Source organism: Arachis ipaensis, chromosome B5 (genome assembly GCF_059453495.1).
Source record: "Arachis ipaensis isolate K30076 ecotype BB chromosome B5, ASM5945349v1, whole genome shotgun sequence".
Lineage (NCBI taxonomy): Eukaryota > Viridiplantae > Streptophyta > Magnoliopsida > Fabales > Fabaceae > Arachis > Arachis ipaensis.
The window spans coordinates 52323887-52345283 of NC_142440.1; the positions used below are offsets into that span (position 1 = coordinate 52323887).

The 21397-nt window shown below is 39.6% G+C and overlaps 2 non-coding genes across 2 annotated transcripts; one reads left to right on the forward strand and one right to left on the reverse strand.

The window, feature by feature from the left end:
- Positions 1-10349: 10349 nt before the first annotated feature.
- On the reverse strand, positions 10350-10453 carry LOC148564182 (small nucleolar RNA R71). The gene has a single exon (XR_015883867.1). It is a non-coding gene; the product is annotated as a small nucleolar RNA R71 (small nucleolar RNA).
- Positions 10454-19614: 9161 nt separating this feature from the next.
- LOC148564183 (small nucleolar RNA R71) lies at positions 19615-19718 on the forward strand. The gene has a single exon (XR_015884262.1). It is a non-coding gene; the product is annotated as a small nucleolar RNA R71 (small nucleolar RNA).
- The last annotated feature ends 1679 nt before the right edge of the window (positions 19719-21397 follow it).

The window sequence follows — 21397 nt, forward strand, 5'->3', positions numbered from 1 at the left end:
TGCCTCCGAAAGAGGAAACACAAGAGGAGTAATGGAGCTAAACAATGTAGATGCTCTGCTGGCCCAAAACAAGCTCATTACCCAGCAGCTGGCTGACCTCACCAAGAAGATGGAGAGGAACCAAGTAGCAGCAATCTCCACTTCATCAACAACCCAAGAAGGAGTGAATGAAGAAGCAGAGGGTAGTCAGGAGCAAGCCAACTACATTGGAAATTCACTTAGGCAAAACCATGATCCATACTCCAAGACCTACAACCCTGGATGGAGGAATCACCCAAACTTTGGGTGGGAAAATCAACAAGACCAAAGCCTTGATCAAAGACGCCCAAATCCCAACAATGCAAGCCACCAACATTTCACATCTAGACCATATCAACACCCCCATAACAACAACTCTCCATATCCACATCAAAACCAAAATAATTTACCTCATCCTTCCACGCCTAATCCCGATCTACAATCATTTGATGACAGACTCTCATGGATTAAGAATCTACTTGAAGGCATAGGCAAGGAGATTCAAGACAACAAGGTGTTCAAGGAGGAAGTGCGAGCCAGTTTCAAGAACCAGGGAGACACAATCAAGAGGTTGGAATCTCAAGTGGGGTATCTCTCTGAGCAAATTCCCAAACCCACAGATGGATTCCCAAGTGACACAGAGAAGAATCCGAGAGGTGAAACAAAGAAAGTAAGATGGGAAGATTGCAAGATGGTCACTAAAAGTGATAAGGAGACTGAGGACAAGCCAAGCAAGCTGTCAGAACAACCTAAAGATACCTCAGTAGAGAAGAAGAAAAAAGATCATCAAGAACCAGAAATCTCACAACAGGAGCTGCTGAGACTCTATGCACCTTTTCCCCAACTGCTCAATGGTGCTGTGGAGAAGAGAATATACTCAAGGTTTCTAGATTTGTTCGCATCTCTGCATGTCAACATACCATTCATCAAGACTATTCAACAAATGCCTGCATACATCAAGTATATGAAGGAGCTGCTTCCCAGGAAAAGCTCACTCAAGGGAGGCCAAACTATAGTGATGAACAAGGAGTGCAGTGCCCTCATTCAACCGCAGTTGCCTACAAAAAGAAAAGATCCAGGGAGTTTTTATGTCCCCTGTGCCATAGGAGAAACAATGTTTGATAGAGCACTCTGTGATTTGGGAGCAAGCATCAACTTAATGCCCTTCTCCCTGTTAAAGAGGCTGCAGATCAATGAGATAATGCCCACAGATGTAGTCGTTGGGCTGGCTAACAAAACTCAAAAACAAGCAATAGGGGTGGTGGAAAATGTATTGTTAAAGGTTGGAAAATACTTCCTCCCAACAGACTTTGTCATCCTGGACATGGAAGAAAGTCACACTCACCCAATCATATTGGGAAGACCATTCCTAGCTACAGCCAGAGCACTCATAGATGTGGAGCAAGGGGAGCTAATATTGAGGATCCATGATGAACGACTCAGTTTTAATGTCTTCAAACTCTCGCAAGAAGCAGACCAAGAAAACAAAGAACCAAGCAAAGATCATAATGAGATGCTGACAGAGGAAGCAAGCACTAAAGCATAACCAGCCCATATGGGAAAGCCCTTGGTTGATGAACAAGGAAATAAGCAGTTGTCACAACTCAAGGAAAAGCTGGAGGAACCTAAACCACCAGAGACATGTGAAGACAACAACAAAATTCCCTTAGAAGAAGAAGTCACCAAGAGCAAGGCAACATCAAAAGGGACAAAGAAGAAGGTACCAAGGGGGTGGAGGAACAAGAAGATCCCTACGGAAGACTTCTCTCCAGGGGATAAAGTGATCTCAGCTTACTTCCCAAATATCCCCCCTAATCTCCCCACTGTACCATCTCAGTTACCTAAGGTCTTCACTATCAACAGAGTTCTCTCCTTGGAACATGTAGAGATCATTGATACAACTAATGGATATAAGTCCAAGGCAAGAGGGGAGGACTTGAAGCATTATCAACCTCCCTGATGAAGGAGAAATGTCTAGCTAGTGACGCTAAAGAAGCGCTTCATCGGAGGCAACCCATGTTTTATAAGCTTTTACTAGTGAATAAGTCAATATTCATGAATTCCAACCTAAACTTGACAAACACTTGGTGAAGTACTTATATTGCAGTATATAGTGAAGAACAAGTTTGGTGTTCAAAGCGTGCCAAGAAAGCATGAATGCAACTGAGAGCATGCTAGTCTTGGAGCTTTGAACAGAACTTTTCATCACAGTGCTCCAAACTAAGTTTGGTGTCACCCCATGGTGCTACCAATGTGCATATAAGGATACACAGTTAGTTAGTTAGTTGGAGTTCATGAATAAACAAAATCTTTTCTTCTTTTTATTAGTTTAGCCGTAAAGTTTAAATATTTTTTAGGACATTAATTTTTCATATTTTATAAGGAAAATGAGAGGAACATTGAAGGAGATTGATTGGACAATTAAATGAGAAGGGTTCGGCCACTTCATGAGGAGAAACTACACACTTGTTCTGAAAAGGGAAGGCATTGGAAAATGTTGCCATGCAACATTGAAAAGGATGGGACCCTTGAAGACCGAGCAATCTCCATCATAAAGTGATGATCATTGTCATTTCTCCATGCACAACCCCAACCATCCATCAAACAACCACTCCATCAAACCACACCCTCCATTCACTCACAACCTCTCTATATAAGTGATCCTTGTTCCGTACCCCACTCTGCACACCTCTCCATTTCGGATTCCCCTTCACTCCCTTCATTGCATTCAACCCTAAACAACCAAAAGTCTCCACACCATTGCCAGCTTCACACATTAACCCTCATTCATGGAATCTTTGAGTTCTAAAAGAAGGAAGGGAAAGGAACCTATGTAGCAACACCCGTATGATGAAAAGAGATTTAGAAGCTTGCACCATGCATTGCAATATGGGTGGATGGTGTATAAGGAGATCATTTATGAGCTAGGATTTCAAGTTAAGAAAACTGAGTGTCCCGAAATCACAATGAAGGTAGAAAAGAGAAGATAAGAGCTCCTCACTGATCCGGTCATTAAGGTGAATGCAAATCTTATAAGAGAGTTTTATGCAAATACGGTCTGATATGATATGGCAGATGAGTCATATACAAGCTTTGTGAGAGGAAAGATTGTGGATTTTGGTCCCATGAGTGTCATGAAGGCATTAAAACTGCGGTCCATACCGTTTGAAGAAGAGAGTTATCATTCAAGAATGGACAACAACCCTAATCATGACCAGATTGTGCAAGACATTTGTGTACCAGGAGCTGACTGGGAAAGATATGCAGATAGGAGACCAAGGTTCATCAAGAGAGCAGATCTCACTCCGGAAGCAAAAGAGTGGTTCGAAATTGTAAGGAGGTCTATCCCCCCAGCAGCGAACAACTCGGAAGTGAATCTCAAGAGAGCCACACTGGTACACTGTATACTCAAAGGAGGAGAAATCAAGGTTCATGAACTCATAGCAGAAGGCATTAGAAAAATGGCAGAGAAGAGCGACTCAAGAGGAACGTTGGGTTACCCCAGCACTATTTACCGACTGTGCAAGAAAGCTGGGGTAGTGTTTGAAAATGAGGACCTCGTATGGATAAAAGAGGGCATTCCAATAACCGTTCAACGAATGTATGCTACCGCATCCCCCCTGCCTCAACAGAAGCAAAGGAAGAGGACGGCCCCTCAAGTAGTGGAAGGACAAATCTTAGAGGGGCAAGCACCAGCCACCTTGGATATGCACGAATTGCAGAAAGCCATTGATGGACTATCTCAACAATATTTGGAAAGCCAAGGAGCACAGAGAGAGCTTCAACTACAGATGATGGGGCAGCAAGAGGAGTCGCTCTCAAGATGGATGACTCAACAAGGGGAGTGGCAAAAGCAAATGATGGATCAGCAACTGAATCAAGGGCAACAATGGGGTGAAACATTCCACAGGATGGAATAAAGGCAAAACGAGCAACAAGAATCCATCCAGAGGCTAATCAACATCTAAGCACATCAAGGTGCACATATACATGAGATGCATCGAAGACAGATAGAACAGGCAGAACTATTGGACGAGCAAAGGGCATTCGCAGAAGGAGTTTACCTGAGCGAGACTGGGCATCATATAAATACTCAAGCCAGGCTCGGTTACTTGGTAGGACAGCTGCCTATATTGCATCCAGGAATCACAAGGTATGAAGAAATGAGGGATGAATTAGCACGAGAAGAAAGCCAAAAGGTGGAAGAGAGTCATGAATCAGTGAGGAAGGCACTTGAGGATTGGAAGCAAGCAAGATTGGAACGGATGCGAGGAAATGCAAGAGGACACAAAGAAGACAAACAAGGAGGAAAGCATGGGCATCCACAAGAGTAAAAGGTGGTGACGTTCCTTCTTTGGTCCATCTTTTTCCATGCTTTGAATAAGGAAGATCTTGTATGAAATAGAACTTGCTTCCATGTTATTTTTGAACCTTTTTAAATTCTGTCTTTTAAGTTTTTATGTCGAAGAGGTCTCTGTGTGCTAGTCTTTATGTCACCGCATCCTTACTTTGCTTACTTGTATGCTTGTCCCTTTTGAATCAAATGAAAAAGAGAATGAGTGTTTATAAAAGACAATAGAGGAGTTCATACTATGGAGTAAGTTCATGAGTTTATGGTATAGTCATAAGTTAGCTAAGATGGTTCAACCATAAGGTGGGAGGACAACTATCTGTCATGAATACTATGCTTGAGACACACCCCATGAGACTAGCTAAATAAGAAGATCCTAATAAGAAAAAGGGAAAGAACAATCAAAGTTGAGGAATAAAAGAAAAAGAACAAGGAATAAGGCTAGGCACCAATGGTTTTTAATCTTGAGCCATGTGTCTGTGGTGCTCCTGTGTGAGGGATCTACTTGGATGAATAAGCTCTTAGGGGTGCCTTATCACTTGGTAACTTGGGTTAACTAACTCGGGATTATCAGCTGAAAGTCCACTATCAAGAGTAACCCTCAATACAGAGCATTTAGTAACCCAAAGAGGTGCTAGACACCAAGGTCTCAAGAAAAGAAAATAAATAAACTATGTGCCTGTGGTGTGTATGTATGGGGGAGAGACTTGAGCAAAAAAGTCCTTAGGGGTGCTTCAACACCTAGCACCTTGAACCAACTGGTTCGGGAGTGTTGGCTGAAAGCTTATTTTAAAGAGTTGCCCCCTTACAGAGCACTTAGCTTAAGAACAAAAATAAACCCTGAAATGACAATAAAAGGATCAATGAATAAAAGTCTCATGGGATGCAATCAAAGTGAGTGTTCTAGGACATGATAAAGGTCTGAAAGCCAGGAATGAACCTAAGTTGTTATGCATGAAACCACCATAAAACCACCATAAAACCAGGTTCCTCTTGGCATTCTATTCATCATTCTCTTGTTCCAGTACTTGCTTAGGGACAAGCAAGCTTTAAGTTTGGTGTTGTGATGCCAGGGCATTTTGGCCAGTTTCACTGACCTTTTCTTTACTGTTTTTAGGGTAGTTTCATGCTTTTCCTTAGGAAATAAGCTAGTTTTGGGTAGATATTCATTTATATCTTGATTCAAGCATACATTGTGCACTTTACATGATTTCATGAGGATTTTGCATGAATTTAATGACAAATTGGATGTTTTATTTCCCATGACTTGGACTAGAACTTTGATGCACTCTATTGCTTGAATTCAGGACAAAAGAAGCAAAGAAGAACCACATTAGTAGCTACGTTAGTTACACTAACGTTAACACTAACGTGGAATGGGAGTAACTTGCAAAGTTAATGAGAAAAGTCATTGCCAATAACGCTCTCAAAGCCATCATTGCCCACGTTAAGAGTCACGTTAACTAAGCTAACGTGAACTCTAACGTGGAAGAAAGGAAATGGAGCCAACGTTAGTGACACTTAACATTATCACTAATGTTGGACCAAGCTCATAAGTGGCCATGTTAGTTGCCTCGTTAACTTAGTTAACGTGGCCTCTAACGTTAAGAAGAAAAGGGGGACGCTAACGTTAGTGTCATTAAACTTTCTCACTAACGTTGGCCAAGTCACAAAAAGCCACGTTAACTCTCACGTTAACCTAGTTAACGTGGAAGCTAACGTGAAGAAACTAGGTGGTCGACAACGTTAGTGACACCAAACATTGTCACTAACGTTGGGATGAACACACACTATCCCCAAGAAGCCACGTTAACCTAGTTAACGTGGAAGTTAACGTGAAGAAGAAAGGTTGTCGACAACGTTAGTGACACCAAACATTGTCACTAACGTTGGAAGGAGCCAACACAAGCCACAATGAGCCACGTTAACACCCACGTTAACTTATTAACGTGGAAGCTAACGTGAGGAGAGGGATGATGAGCCAACGTTAGTGACATTCAACTTTGTCACTAACGTTGGAGATGGCTAGCACGGCCACATTAGAAGCCACGTTAACCTAGTTAACGTGGACTCTAACGTGGGAGCTAAGGGGCACATTGGAACGTTAGTGACAATGTTAAGTGTCACTAATGTTCTCGAAGGTTGGCAAGCCTACGTTAAAAGAGCCACGTTAACTAAGTTAACGTGGACTCTAACGAAGGGAAGGGGGAGGATTCTCAACGTTATTGGGAAAGTTGAGTCCCAATAATGTGCGCGAAGGACAAAGAGGCAACGTTAGTGGCAACGTTTGTGCCACTAACGTTGAGGTTAACGTGGCTCTTACTTGAGTGAGGAACGTTAGTGAAAAAGTTGAATGTCACTAACGTTCTTGAACCCATATTTTCACTGAACGTTAACACCATTAACGTCCTGAGCTAAAGTCTCTGCCCACTTCACACTTTCTCTCTGCAAGTAAAGTCAAGCCCAATGAAGAAGATAACTGCTTCAAACTCAAGATCCAAAGGCCCAGACCCAAGACTTGAAGAGCCAACTAGAAGAGTAGAAGAGTAGTATATATAGGAGTAGCTTTGAATTATTTAGGGAGTTAGAAATTATAGGGAGCCTCTGGGCATAGAACTACTCTCTGTATTTACTTCCTCTGCACTTCTAGTTTCATTATGTATTCTCCATCATTGTTTTCATTTTCCAGAGCTATGAACAACTAAACCCCTTTCATTGGGTTAGGGAGCTCTGTTGTAATTTGATAGATCAATACTAGTTTTCATTATTCTTCTTCTATCTTTTCTCTTGATTTTACTTGAAAGCTTTCGATCTTCATCTAATTGGGTAGTTATCTTGTAAAAGAAGCTATTCATACTTGGATCTCTTCTGATCCTTGAAAGAGGAATGAAGAGATCATGCTAGAAACGCTTTCTCATGCTGGACCAAATTGGGTTTGGATGGATATGTGACTATAATCCTCTCAATACTTGATTTGGGAAATGCATGTGGTATAATCAGTGACCATACTTCATCTCTTCTCATGAGCAATTGACCAAGGAATTGGCTATTGATCAAGATTTGAGAGATTGAATTACAAGAAATTGTAATTCGATCACTTAAGATTGCCAAGGAGATCAATGAGTGCATTGATTGAGGAAGAGATGAAAATGAAATTGATCCGGAGAATGCAACATCTCCTGAGCCCAATGAACTCCCTATTCTTGATCTTACCCATTCTCTTTAATTTCAGTCATTTACTTTTATGAGCAATTTTCCCATTCCCATTTAAGATTCTGCAATTTACTTTCCGTCATTTACATTCAGCTTTTTATTTCTAGCATTTACTTTTCTGTTATTTACTTTCCCGCCATTTAATTTTCTGCAATTCTCAACTCAAATTCTGATTAGCTCAACTAGAACATTCCTCTAATTAAAGTTGCTTGATCAATCAATCCCTGTGGGATTCGACCTCACTCTATTGTGAGTTTTTACTTGACGACAAATTCGGTACACTTGCGGAAGGAAATTTGTTATGAGACAAGTTTTCCGTGCATCATGAGCTTGATTTATATTTCCTGCAATTTTACATTTTCTGCAATTGCTCTAAGTTACTGATTTACTGCTTTCATTTAAATTCCCTGCACCCAATCCCCTTTACATTTTATGCAATTTACATTTCTTGTCATTTAAGTTTCAGCTCTTTTACTTTCCTTGCTCTTTAAGTTTATGTCCAATTTTACTTTCTGCACTTTATAATTCTTGCAATTTACTTTCTGTTGATCAACGTCACGCAATTCATTCAATGTTAGCTTGACTAAACTAATCACCCACTAAAGTTACTTGATCCATCAATCCCTGTGGGATCGACCTCACTCTAAGTGAGTTTTACTACTTGACGCGACCCGGTATACTTGCCGGTGAGTTTTAGGTGATTGGAAATTCGTTTTCCAAAATATCCATCAATACATGATCTCATGACTTGAAACAAAACTTTGATGCACCTTGTTTGTTTGATTTCAGGACAAAGGAAGCAAAGCTGAGCCCACTAGAGACTGTAACTGCTTCAACTAAAGATCAAGGGCCCATATCCAAGACTAGAAGAGCTAACTAGAAGATCTGAAGAGTAGTATATATAGGGAGAGTTTTGAATTGAAAAAGGATCAGGAACTTGAGAACTATACTCTGTATATTTTAATTTCTCTACAACTTTTTAGTTTATTTTTCAGAATGTACTTTCCATTTTTGCTTTCCATTTCCAGAGCTATGAACAACTAAACCCCTTTTCATTGGGTTAGGGAGCTCTGTTGTAATTTGATGGATCAATTATACTTTTCATTCTTCTTCCTCTTTCTTTTCTCTTGATTTTACTAGAAAGCTTTTGTTCTTCATCCAAATGGTTAGCTATCTTGGAAGAGAAGCTCTCCATAATTGGATCTCCTCTAAATCTTGGAAGAGGAATGAGGAGATCATACTAGAATTGCTTTTTCATGCTGGACCAAATTGGGGTTTGGATGGATATAGTGACATATAATCCTACCAACACTTTGATTTGGAAATGCATGTGGTATAATCAGTGACCAAACTTCATCTCTTTCCATGAGAAATTAAATCAAGGAATTGGGCAATTGTTCAAGCTTAGAGAGATTGGGTTGCCAAGGAATTGGGATCCAATCACTTAAGACTGCCAATGAGATCAATGAATGCATTGATTGAGGAAGAGATGAGAATGAACTTGATCCGGAGAATGCAACATCTCCTAAGCCCAATGAATCCCCATTTTTGATCTTACCCATTCTCTTTATTTTCTACTATTTACTTTTCTGCTCAACTTCCCAAATCCCCATTTAAGATTCTGCAATTTACTTTATGCCATTTATATTCTGCCATTTATTTCCAGCATTTACACTTTCTGTTATTTACTTTCCCGCCATTTAATTTCCTGCAAGTCCTCAACTCAATTTCTGCTTAGCTCAACTAGAACATTCCTCTAACTAAAGTTGCTTGACCAATCAATTAATGTGGGATTCGACCTCACTCTATTGTGAGTTTTTACTTGACGATAATTCAGTATACTTGCCGAGGGAAATTTGTTGAGAGACAAGTTTCTGTGTATCAAGTTTATGGCGCTGTTGCCGGGGATTGATTTTGTATCAACAATGATTAATTTGGAGGATAACTAGATTGAGCATTTTTCTTTTGTTTTGTTTAATTCCATTTGAGTGATTTACTTTCAGTTTTTATTATTTTCTTTCCTTTTTCCCTTGCTTGTTTGTTGTGTTTTCTTCATTGTTTACAATTCAGTTCACTAACCCACTAACTGTTTGATATATTGCATCACTCACACTAACAGCCATTCTAACAAGAGTAATTTCCATTCAATTTCTTTCTTGCTTTTTGCCTTGTTGGTTGTATGGCAGGTAGAAGAAGCGGAGCTTCAACTTCCTTTGATTCTGAACCTGAGAGGACCTTCCTTAGATTAAGGAGGGAAGCAAGAGAAAAGAGAGTCGTTGGTACTGAGGAAGAGGAAGAGTATTTTGAACCAGACATGGAGGAGAATATGGAGAACCACCATGAAGAAGAGGCTCACAACCATGCCAGAGAAGGTCCAGTGAATCATGCTGGGCAAGAGAGAAGAGTTCTAGGCTCTTATATCAATCCAAATCCAGGAAACTGTGGAAGTAGCATCCAAAAGCCAACCATACATGCCAATAACTTTGAACTAAAACCCCAGCTCATCACCTTAGTCTAGAACAAATGTGCATTCAGAGGAAGTGCCCAAGAAGACCCCAATCAACATCTCACCACCTTCCTAAGGATATGTAATACTGTGAAGTCTAATGGTGTTCATCCTGACACTTATAGGCTGCTTCTGTTTCCCTTTTCACTCAAGGATAAAGTATCTAAATGGCTGAAATCCTTCCCGAATGAGAGTTTAACAACCTGGGAAGATGTGGTAAACAAATTCTTGGCGAGATTCTACCCTCCTCAAAGAATTAACAGGTTGAGAGCTGAGGTACAAACCTTTAGGCAACAAGATGGTGAAACTTTCTATGAAGCATGGGAGAGGTTTAAGGACTTAACAAGGAGGTGCCCACCAGACATATTCAATGAATGGGTGCAGTTACATATTTTCTATGAGGGTCTTTCTTATGAATCAAAGAAGGCAGTAGACCACTCATCTGGGGATCTCTGAACAAGAAGAAGACCATTGAAGAAGCCATAGATGTCATCGAGACTGTAGCTGAGAATGACTACTTCTATGCTTCTGAAAGGGGCAATACTAGAGGAGTAATGGAGCTGAACAACATGGATGCGCTGCTGGCCCAAAACAAGATGATCACCAAGCAGCTGGCTGATCTTACCAAGAGGATGGAAAGAAACCAAGTTGCAGCAGTCACCACCTCATCAGCAGCTCAAGAAGGTGTGAATGCAGAGGACGAGGGTGACCAGGAACATGCCAACTACATTGGGAACTCACCCAGGCAGACCCATGATCCATACTCCAAAACTTACAATCCTGGTTAGAAGAACCACCCAAACTTCGGGTGGGGAAATCAACAAGATCAAGGCCAAGATCAAAGACGTCACAACCCCAACCACAATGCAACTCACCAACATTCCACACAGAGATCATATCAGCACTCACCCAATAATACCTCTCAATATCCATATCAAAATCAAAATGGCCCTTCTCACCACTCCAACCTCAACTCACCATCACCATCCGAAGATAGGCTCTCCAGAATTGAGATGCTACTTGAAAATATATGCAAAGAAGTTCAAGATAGTAAAATTTTCCAAGAAGAAGTACGATCCAATATGCAGAATCAAGATGTTGCCATCAAGAAACTTGAAACACAAATTAGCTACCTATTTAAGCAAGTTCCCAGCCACAACAGTTGCAGCAACACTGATTCAAACCCAAGGGAGGAGTGTCAGGCAATCACCCTCAGAAGTGGGAAGGAATTGAAGGAGACCTCCAAGAAACCACAAGCGAAGGACTCAAATGAAAAGAAAAAGGAACAAGATGAAGTTCAAGTTCCCACTCCCAATTCACATCAAGAAGGAGAAGTGTTGAAGCCATACGTTCCAAAAGTCCCATACCCTCAACAATTGAAGAAGAAGGGGGATGACAGCCAATTTTCAAGATTTTTAGAAATCTTCAAGAAACTACAGATTAACATACCCTTTGCTGAAGCAATAGAGCAAATGCCACACTATGCCAAGTTCTTGAAGGAGTTGATGACCAAGAAGAGAAGCTGGAAGAACAACGAGACTGTGGTACTAACCGAAGAATGTAGTGCCATCATTCAACACAAACTACCCCAGAAATTGAAGGATCCTGGGAGCTTCCAGATTTCTTAAGGGAAATCACAGTGGAAAAGGCTCTATGTGATTTAGGAGCCAGCATAAATCTGATGTCCTTAGTAATGATGACAAAAATGAGGATTGAGGAGGCCAAGCCAACAGAAATGGCCCTGCAACTGGCAGACCGATCATTCAAGTTTCCTCATGGAATAGTAGAAGACCTGTTGGTGAAGGTAGGAGACTTTATCTTCCCAGCAGACTTTGTAGTGTTGGATATGAAGGAATGAGCCAAGGCTTCTATCATCCTGGGAAGACCATTCTTAGCCACTGCCGGAGCTATCATTAATGTTCAAAAGGGTGAACTTACCCTTAGACTACACAATGAGAAGATGATATTCAATGTGTTCAAGGCCATGAGTTACCCACAAGAACCATTGGGAGAATGTATGAAGTTGGATTCACTGGAAGAATCAATGCAAGAGACTTTTGAAGAAGAAGAACTTGAGGGGTTAACAGAAGAAGAGGAATCAGCATTAAGCGAAGAGGCTGCAACAGCTGAGGTTCATGTTCAGGGCACACTAGAGGAGAAGAATGAAAGAAAAGAAGCACCCAAACTTGAACTAAAGGCACTGCCACCCACTCTCAAGTATACATATTTAGGAGAAAATGAAAGTTATCTAGTGATCATAAACTCAACCCTCAGCCAAGAACAAGAGGAGGAGCTACTCCAAGTACTACAAAAGCACAAGGATGCCATTGGATGGACCCTCACTGACTTGAAGGGAATCAGTTCGGCCACATGCATGCATAAGATACTGTTGGAAGATGATGCCAAACCTTCCATTCAACCCCAAAGGAGGCTAAATCCAGTCATGAAAGAAATGGTGATAGAAAGAATAGTCCTTGGCCATAAAGTTTCTAACCAAGGCATTGAGGAATTCAATATTGAGATTAGAGACAAGAAAGGAGTAGAGAACAAGGTAGCAGATCACCTATCAAGAATCCCTCATGATAAAGGTAGAACACATGATGCAAGTGTAAATGAGTTCTTCCCAGATGAGCAGTTAATGGTGGTTCACAAAGAACCCTGGTTTGCAGATATTGCCAATTTCAAGGCAACTGGGACTTTGCCTCCAGAGATCAACAAACATCAAAAAAGAAAACTCATTAATGATGCTAAATATTTCATTTGGGATGAGCCATATCTCTTCAAGAAGTGTTCAGATGGAATCCTTAGAAGATGCATTTCAGAAGAAGAGGGACGAGAGGTCTTATGGAACTACCATGGCTCGTGCTTTGGAGGCCACTTTGGAGGGGAAAGAACTACAGCCAAGGTACTACAAAGTGGATTCTTTTGGCCCACCCTTTTCAGGGATGCCAAAAAACTAGTGAAGAACTGCAATGAATGTTAAAGAGCTGGAAACTTACCAAAATGAAATGAGATGCCATAGAACTTAATCTTAGAGCTGGAATTGTTTGATGTGTGGGGAATCAATTTCATGGGTCCATTCCCAACCTCATATTCAAACAAGTATACCTTGGTAGCAGTGGATTATGTGTCCAAGTGGGTAGAGGCTATTGCAACCCCAACAAATTATAACAAGGTGGTCATGAACTTCCTCAGAAAGAATGTCTTCAGCCGGTTCGGAGTCCCATGAGCACTCATCAGTGATAGAGGGAGCCATTTTTGCAACAGACCACTAGAAGCTCTTCTCCTAAGATACGGGGTAAAACACAAGGTTGCTACGCCTTACCACCCCCAAACAAGTGGGCAAACCGAGATATCTAATAGAGAGTTAAAAAGGATCCTGGAAAAGACTGTGGGAGCATCAAGAAATGACTGGTCGAAGAAGCTAGATGATGCTCTTTGGGCATACTGGACGGCATACAAAACACCAATCGGGATGTTCCTATATCAATTGGTGTATGGAAAGGCCTGTCATTTACCATTGGAGCTGGAACACAAAGATCCCTAGGCTCTCACGCTACTAAATTTTGATAGTATTGCTGCTGGTGAAAAAAGAGTCTTACAGCTGCAGGAACTGGAGGAGTTTACGTCTCAAGCCTATGAAAATGCCAAGATCTATAAGGAAAAGGCGAAGAGAAGGCACGACCTCAATCTGACACCCAGGAGCTTCGAAAAAGGACAGCAAGTGCTCCTCTACAACTCCAAATTGAGACTTTTCCCTGAGAAACTCAAATCAAGGTGGTCAGGACACTTTCTTGTCACAAAGGACTCACCTTATGGACACATAAAAATCATGGAGGAAAGCTCAAAGAGAACTTTCACTGTGAACGGACAAAGGCTCAAACACTACATGGGCAACATGGGGGAGAGCCCCAAAATGAAGTATCATCTCAACTAATGGAGAAATCGTCAAGCTAGCGACGCTAAAAGAGCGCTTCGTTGGGAGGCAACCCAACCTAAGGTAGTTTCCCTTTCATGATTATTTCAATAAAGGTTACAAGTAGTTTTCCCTATATTGTGAGGAGCTAAGTTTGGTGTTGCATACCAAAACAATCCAAGAGTGAATATGTAATTCTATGTTTGGTGTTCCACTAAAGATTTCAGTTAGAATCACACTACACCTCTTCAATGACAAGTTGCTAGCCCCAACCAACCAGGGAAACTACTTAACAATAGTTTAGTTTCTAGTTCATAGTCGTTTTCTTAATAAAAGCATTGTTCTCTGCATGTATTCGATCTGTTGCATTAGGCAATGAACTAAGTTTGGTGTTCACACACCAAATTAAGTTCAGAAATTCATAAGCATACATGCATGCTAACTACTTCTCAAGTGCTTTGGGAACAAGCAACTTCCAATAACTTTGCAGGAATTCAATCAATCTTCTGGAAAAATGGTGCATCATCATCCAAGGAGACGAAGAAAGATGCAAAAGCTATGGACGATGACAACAAAGGAAGAGCTAGAAGTCACCACCAAAAGGTTGTGTTTTTACTTGATTCCATCTGCTTTGAAATATTCAAATTGGAAGTCTGAATGTGCCCCGGTTAATAGTTATTCTTTAGTTTAAGTCACTAGAATTTAGTGTTTGTTTTCTTTGCTTAATTCCATGTGTGCTAGTCTAAGTTCCCTGTTTTTATTTTCATCTTGCTTAAATGTATTCTTGTCCTTTAAGTTAAATAAAAGGAAATGTTATGAAAAACCAGAGTGGGGTTCATCTTGTGGAGTAAATTCTTAATGTTTGTGGTGTAGTAATTGGTTAGCTAAGTTGGTTCACGAACAAGGTACACAGGCAACTACATGTTCTGAATCCTATGCTTGAAGCACATTCGATGAGACTAGTTAAATAACAAGGTCCTAATAAGAAAAAGAAAAAGAACAGTAAGAATTGGAAAAGGAAAGAAAAAGAATAAGAAATAAGGCTAGGCACCAAAGGTTTAAATCTTGAGGGATGTGTCTGTGGTGTTCCTGTACCAAGGATCTGCTTGGATGAATAAGTTCTCAGGAGTGCTTCATCACTTGGTAACTTGGGTTAACTAACCCGGGATTATCAACTGAAAATCCACTATCAAGAGCAACCTTGCTACAGAACATTTAGTAACCCAAAGAGGTACTGGACACCAAGGCCTCAAGGAAGGAAAATAACAAACCATATGCCTGTGGTGTGCATGTATGGGGGAGAAAGACTTGAGGGAGTAAGTCCTTAGGGGTGTTTCAACACCTAGCACCTTGTACCAACTGGTTCGGGAGTGTTGGCTGAAAGCTTATTTTAAAGATTTGCCCTCTCATAGAGCACGTAGCCTAAGAATGCAATAAACCTTGAAAAGAAAGGGAAGATCAAGGAATAAGGATCTCATAGGATGCAATTAAGCAAGTATTCAAGAGCATGATAAGAACCTGGAAGCCAGTAAAGGAATGAACCTAAGTTGCTATGCATGAAACCCCATAAACCAAGAACTTTACTTCTATAATAAGAACTTGTTTCTCTTGTTGTTTCATTCATCATTCTTATGTTTCAGTACTTGCTTAGGGACAAGCAAGCTTTAAGTTCGGTGTTGTGATGCCAGGGTATTTTGGCCAATTTCACTGACCTTTTTCTTTATTATTTTAGGGTAGTTTCATGCATTTTCTTAGTAAATAAGCAGGTTTTGGGTAAATATACACTTACATCTTGATTCAAGCAAACATTGTGAACTTTACATAATTTCATGAGAATTGTGCATGAATTGAATGATAATATAGATGATACATGATCTCATGACTTGAAACAAAGCTTTGATGCACCTTGTTTGTTTGATTTCAGGACAAAGGAAGCAAAGCTAAGCCCACTAGAGACTGTAACTGCTTCAACTAAAGATCAAGGGCCCATATCCAAGACTTGAAGAGCTAACTAGAAGATCTGAAGAGTAGTATATATAGGGAGAGTTTTGAATTGAAAAGGGATCGGGAACTTGAGAACTATACTCTGTATATTTTACTTTCTCTGCAACTTCTAGTTTATTTTTCAAAATGTACTTTCCATTTTTGCTTTCCATTTTCAGAGCTATGAACAACTAAAACCATTTTCATTGAGTTAGGGAGCTCTGTTGTAATTTGATGGATCAATTATAGTTTTCATTCTTCTTCCTCTTTCTTTTCTCTTGATTTTACTAGAAAGCTTTTGTTCTTCATCCAATTGATTAGCTATCTTGGAAGAGAAGCTCTCCATAATTGGATCTCCTCTAAACCTTGGAAGAGGAATAAGGAGATCATGCTAGAATTGCTTTTTCATGCTGGACCAAATTGGGGTTTGGATGGATATAGTGACATATAATCCTACCAACACTTTGATTTGGAAATACATGTGGTATAATCAATGACCAAACTTCATCTCTTCCCATGAGCAATTAAATCAAGGAATTGGGCAATTGTTCAAGCTTAGAGTGATTGGGTTGCCAAGGAATTGGGATCCAATCACTTAAGATTGCCAAGGAAAACAATGAATACATTGATTGAGGAAGAGATGAGAATGAACTTGATCCAGAGAATGCAACATCTCCTAAGCCCAATGAATCCCCATTTCTGATCTTACCCATTCTCTTTATTTTCTACCGTTTACTTTTCTGCTCATCTTCCCAAATCCCCATTTAAGATTCTACAATTTACTTTATGCCATTTACATTCTGCCATTTATTTTCAGCATTTACACTTTTTGTTATTTACTTTTCCCCCATTTAATTTCCTGGAATTCCTCAACTCAATTTCTGCTTAGCTCAACTAGAACATTCCTCTAATTAAAGTTGCTTGACCAATCAATCCCTGTGGGATTCGACTTTATTCTATTGTGAGTTTTTACTTTCCTCTAATTTGTTGAGAGACAAGTTTCCGTGCATCAGTTTCTCCGGCCTTAGGTGCCATTAATGATTATGGAAAAACCAAAAGCAAAGATTTTTCCCTCACCAAACTTAAAAGGTTTGCTCGTCCTCGAGCAAAAGAAGAAAGAAATGAGGAGAAGAAGAAGAAATGAAAAAGATGGAGGGGTGTGATGAGTTCAGCCAAGGGCGTGTAAGTGTTTATGATGTGTGAAATTGAAGGTGGTAATGAGTGGTATTTATAGGGTAAGAGAGAGAGGGAAGTCGTGTATGAGGGGGTTAGGTTTGGGAGGGAAATGTTTTAAATTTGAATGGTGAGGTAGGTGGGGTTTTATGATGGGTTTTTGGGGGGTAGTGGATGGATGTGAGTGGTGAAGAGATTGTGGGGAAGAGAGTAGGATTTGATAGGTGAAAGGTGTTTGGGGAAGAGATATTGATGTGATTGGTCAAGGGTATTTGGGGAAGAGTGTTATGGAAAGGTGTGAAGAGGAAAGAAGAAGAGAGGTAGGGTAGGTAGGGATCCTGTGGGGTCCACAAATCCTGAGGTGTCAAGGAATTCTGGTCCCTGCACCTTTCTGGCGTTTAAACGCCCTCTGTGTGCCATTTTTGGCATTTAACAGCATCTCTACTACCTTTTCTGGCGTTAAACGCCAAGCTTATGCCCTTTTCTGGCGTTTAACGCCAACCAGACACCCTTTTCTGGCGTTTAACGCCCAGAATGCTGCCAGACTGGGCGTTAAACGCCCATTCTACTATCCTTACTGGTGTTTAAACGCCAGTAAGCCTGTCCTCCAGGGTGTGCTGTTTATGATGCTATTTTTTATTCCGCTTTAATTCTGCAGTTGTTTTTGTGACTCTACATGATCATCTACCTAAAGAAAACATAACATGACAATGGAAAACAAATGTCTGTAAAAATAAATATAATTAAATAACATTGGATTGCCTCCCAATAAGCGCTTCTTTAATGTCAATAGATTGACAATGAGCTCTTAGAGAGCTTCACAGAATCTCAGAGCATGATGGTGGCCTCCCAACACCAAACTTAGAAGTTGAGTGTGGGGGCTCTGTTTGACTTTGTATTGGGAGAAGCTTTTCATGTTTTCTCTCCATGGTTACAGAAGAAGATCCTTGAGCCGTAAACACAAGGTAGTCCTCATTCAATTGAAGGACTAACTCTCCTCTGTCCACATCAATCACAGCTCTTGCTGTGGCTAGGAAGGGTCTTCCAAGGATAATGGATTCATCCTCATCCTTCCCAATGTCTAGGATTATGAAATCAGCAGAGATGTACAGGCCTTCAATCTTCACTAAGACATCCTCTACAAGTCCATAAGCTTGTTTCCTTGATTTGTATGCTAATTCTAGTGAGATTCTTGCAGCTTGTACCTCAAAGATACCTAGTTTCTCCATTACAGAGAGTGGCATGAGGTTTATTCCTGACCCCAGGTCACACAGAGCCTTCTCAAAGGTCATGGTGCCTATGGTACAAGGTATTAAGAACTTTCCAGGATCCGGTTTCTTCTGAGGTAATTTCAGTTGAACCAAGGCATTCAGTTCATTGATGAGCAATGGAAGTTTATCCTCCCAAGTCTCATTACCAAATAGCTTGGCATTCAGCTTCATGATAGCTCCTAGATACTGAGCAACTTGCTCTTCAACAATATCTTCATCCTTTTCAGAGGAAGAATACTCATCAGAGCTTATGAATGGCAGCAGTAAATTCAGTGGAATCTCTATGGACTCTGCATGAGCCTCAGATTCCTTCGGTTCCATATTAGGGAACCCCTTAGTGGTCAGTGGGCATCCATTGAGGTCTTCCTCACTGGAAATCACTGCCTCTTCCTCCTCTATATGTTCGGCCACTTTGGGTATGTTGATGGCCTTGCACTCTCTCTTTGGATTCTCTTCTGTATTACTTGGGAGAGTACTAGGAGGGATTTCAGTAATACTTTTACTCAGCTGATCCACTTGTGCCTCCAAATTTCTAATGGAGAACCTTATTTCAGTCATGAAACTGAGAGTGGTCTTAGATAGATCAGAGACTATGGTTTCTAAGTCAGAGATGCTCTGCTTAGAATTCTCTGTCTGTGGCTGAGAAGATGATAGAAAAGGCTTTCTACTGCCAAACTTATTTCTCCCACCATTATTATTATTGAAGCCTTGTTGAGGCTTCTGTTGATCCTTCCAAGAGAAATTAGGGTGATTTCTCCATGAAGGATTGTAAGTATTTCCATAGGATTCTCCCATGTAGTTCACCTCTTCCATTCCAGGATTCTCAGGGTCATAAGCCTCTCCTTCAGATGAAGCTTCTTTAGTACTGCCGGATGCAGCTTGCATTCCAATCAGATTCTGAGAAATCATATTGACTTGCTGAGTCAATATTTTGTTCTGAGCCAATATGGCATTTAGAGTATCAGTCTCAAGAACTCCTTTCTTCTGAGTCATCCCATTATTCATAGGATTTCTTTCAGAAGTATACATGAATTGGTTATTTGCAACCATTTCAATGAGTTCCTGGGCATCTGTAGGCGTCTTCTTCAGATGAAGAGATCCACTAGTAGAGTGATCCAATGACATCTTGGATAATTCAAACAGACCATCATAGAATATACATAGGATGCTCCATTCTGAAAGCATGTCAGAAGGACACCTTTTGATCAATTGCTTCTATCTTTCTCAAGCTTCATAGAGGGATTCACCTTCCTTCTGTCTAAAGGTTTGGACTTCCACTCTGAGCTTGCTCAACTTTTGAGGTGGAAAGAATTTGGCCAAGAAAGCAGTGACCAGCTTTTCCCAAGAGTTCAGGCTTTCTTTAGGTTGTGAATCCAACCATATCCTAGCTCTGTCTCTTATAGCAAAAGGGAAAAGCATAAGCCTGTAGACCTCGGGATCAACCCCATTGGTCTTAACAGTGTCACAGATTTGCAACAATTTAGCTAAGAACTGATGAGTATCTTCCAATGGAAGTCCATGAAACTTGCAATTCTGCTGCATTAGAGAAACTAATTGAGGCTTGAGCTCAAAGTTGTTTGCTCCAATTGCAGGAATTGAGATGCTTCTTCCATAGAAGTCAGAATTTGGTGCAGTAAAGTCACTAAGCATCTTCCTTGCATCTCCACCATTGTTGTTGTTTTCGGCTGCCATGTCTACTTTTTTTTCGAAAATTTCTGTAAGGTCCTCTCCATAGTGTTGTGCTTTAGCTTCTCTTAGCTTCCTCTTCAGAGTCCTTTCAGGTTCAGGATCAGCTTCAATAAGAATGTTCTTATCCTTGTTTCTGCTCATATGAAAAAGGAGAGAACAGAAAAGAATAGTGGAATCCTCTATGTCACAGTATAGAGATTCCTTTATGTGATAGAAGAATAGAGGAATATAAGAATGAGGTAGAGAGAGAATAAAAGGAATTTGAACACAGAAAGAGTGAGAGGGTTCGAATTATGAGTAGAAGAGAAGTGTTAGTAAATAAATAAAATAAATAGAAAAAGATGAGAGAGAGTATTCGAATTTTTTTTTTAAAAAGAGGGAAAAGAAAAATATTTTTATTTTTATTTTAATTATAAGTTAGAATTCAAAATTTAAGAAAGGAAATAAGAGCAAATTGAAAACTAAATAAATTAATTAATTAAAAAGATTTTTGAAAAATTTGCTATTTAGTTTTCGAAATTAATGAGAGAAAAAAGTAGTTAAGTGGTTTTGAAAAAGATATGAAATAGTAAACATTTTTAAAATTAAAACAAACATGTCAAGTGGTTAATTGAAAAAGTTTTGAAAATAATTTTTGAAAAGATAAGAAGTTAGAAAAAGATTTTGAAATTAAATTTTGAAAAAGATATGATTGAAGTTTATTTTGAAAAAGATTTGAAAAAGGAATTTAAAAAGATTTGATTTTTAAAATTAAAGTTGATGACTTGACTAACAAGAAACTAAAAAGATATGATTCTAGAATCTAAAGATTGAATCTTTCTTAACAGGAAAGTAACAAACTTGAAATTTTTTGAATCAAAACATTAATTGTTAGTAAAGTCTTCAAAAATATGGAATAAAATTAAGAAAAAGATTTTGAAATTTTATTTTGAAGAATTTTCGAAAAACATGAAGGGAAAATGAAAAAGATTTGATTTTGAAAAAGACTTGAAAAGATAGAATTTTTAAATTGAAATTTTGGCTTGACTAACAAGAAACAACTAAATTTTAAAAATTTTTTACTAAGTCAACCCAAAATTTCGAAATTTATGAGTAAAATAGGGGAAAGATATTATTTTTTATTTTTTTTTTTTGAATTAATGAAGAAAGAGAAGAACAACAAAATGACACAAAACATAAAAATTTAAGATCAAAACAAATAATGCATGCAAGAACACTTTGAAGATCATGATGAACATCAAGAACATATTTTTGAAAATTTTTAAGAAAGAAAGACA